Source organism: Pteropus alecto, unplaced genomic scaffold (genome assembly GCF_000325575.1).
Source record: "Pteropus alecto unplaced genomic scaffold, ASM32557v1 scaffold77, whole genome shotgun sequence".
NCBI classification, from domain to species: Eukaryota; Metazoa; Chordata; class Mammalia; order Chiroptera; family Pteropodidae; genus Pteropus; species Pteropus alecto.
The window spans coordinates 884,643-886,594 of record NW_006440820.1 but is presented as its reverse complement, the minus strand read 5'-3'; the positions used below and the strand labels follow the sequence as shown (position 1 = coordinate 886,594).

At 36.0% G+C, this 1,952-nt stretch overlaps 1 non-coding gene across 1 annotated transcript; it reads right to left on the bottom strand.

The window, feature by feature from the left end:
- Positions 1–1,008: 1,008 nt before the first annotated feature.
- On the bottom strand, positions 1,009–1,127 carry LOC112484743. The gene has a single exon (XR_003048156.1). It is a non-coding gene; the product is annotated as a 5S ribosomal RNA (ribosomal RNA).
- Positions 1,128–1,952: the final 825 nt, after the last annotated feature.

Genomic DNA, 1,952 nt, shown 5'->3' with positions numbered 1-1,952 from the left:
GGATTGCAAATTGGTACAGCCACTATGGAAAACAGTTTAGAGGTTCCTCAAAAAATTTAAAATAGATCTACCTTTGACCCAGCAATTGCCCTTCTGGTTATTTATCCAAAGAAAACCAAAACACTAATTGGAAAGATTTATACACCACTATGTTCACGGCAGCACTATTCACAATAGCTAAGATATGGAAACAACCTAAATGCCCAACAATAGATTATTGGATAAAGAAGTCATAGTTCACATATACAATGGAATATTACTTTGCCATAAAAAAACCTACCATTTGCAATGACATGGATGGACTTAGAGGTTATTATGCTGAACAAAATATATCATACAGATAAAGGTAAGGAAATACCATATGATTTCACTTTCATGTGGAATCTAAGGAACAAAGGAAGAAACTAATTGAAAACAAATTCACAAATACAGAGGACAATATGGTGACTACCAGAGGGGAGGATGGTGGGGAGCTGGGAGAAAGGGGTGAAGGGTTAAAGAGGTACAAATTTTAGTTGAGAGATGGTTACAGGGATGAGGAGCATAGCATAAGGAATGAAGTCAGTAGTAATGTAATGGCTATGTGTAGAGTCAGATGGGTGATAGAGTAATTGGGGGGATTGTTTCATAAACTATATAAATGTCTAATGTATTGTGTACTTGAAACTAATATAAAAAAAGAATGTTGGTAGAATGTATGCATATGAAGAAGTAAAATAAAAACACTTAAATTAGTTTTGTGCAGTATTTCCACTATTCTGTAATAACAAAATTCATATGCATATATGAACTACAAAATCTGAATTGTGTAATTTTAATAATTCTACATATTGGTTAAATACTCTATATTTGCATTTGTAACTGGTATTATGCAATATAAGATAAATGGTAAATTCATGCTAATAATTTAAAATTTTCTTTTTTTTTTTTCAGGCGAGGCAAAGCTTGGTTGACCTCACAGATTGCAAGGACCTTGTCAGCTTACAATCCCTTATTTTTCATTTTTTACACCTACAGCACCTGGTCTTCCTAGGTGGTCTCCCATCCAAGTACTAACCAGGCCTGACCCTGCTTAACTTCTGAGATCAGATGGGATCAGGCTCGTTCAGGGTAGCATGGCCATAGACTTAAAATTTTCTTTATTTAGAATGACATTAAATAGCAAATGAAAAACATCATGACAAAACAAGAGACAAAGTGCAGAAGAAAAGAAGCTTTATATTTTAGTACCTTTAATGGTGACTTTCACCTGCTTTGTAAACAAGGGGTCTGCATTTTCATTTTGCACTGGGCCCCGCAAATTATGTAGCTGGCTCTGATGTCCCCTACTACACTTGGCTTGCATGCTTTTAAGGGAAGTGGGAATAATTGTCAAAGGCCTCTGTGTTCAAAGGGCTTTGAAATCAAATTTATGTCTCTGATTCCAAGGACAATAAAAAAATGAGACATAGTTCTTGGATATCTTTTATTTATTTTTGCTCCTCATCCATACTGGATGTGTGGTCAGGCCAAAGGGATTTGAATGAGCCACTCACATCCTAAACATTACATGACTATCATTTTTGCTTCTATAATATTAATCAATGGCACCTGTGCTAATAGTTACATGTGAAATTAAGTCAGGAACAGATGGAGTTCTAAGGCCAACTGTTGCCAGTCCTGGAAAACCTGCCCACCTTAAATAGCCTCTGGTGTAATTGTCCACACTCTGCCCACTTTTCAGGTTTAAATACAAGGAGACGTTTGGTACACATTTCCTGTAATAAAGAAAAGTGTGATGATTATTCCCAAGATGTTATTTAAAAGAGTATTGTTAACTGTGGTCTGTCTTTGGTTTCTCAGTTAAGGAAAAAGCAACTTGACTCAACACATCACTTGATTCAAGTTGGGCAACCACACAGAGCAAATCCCCTAAAGGAAAATTAGTGGGGACACATTTGCCCCCTAACAGA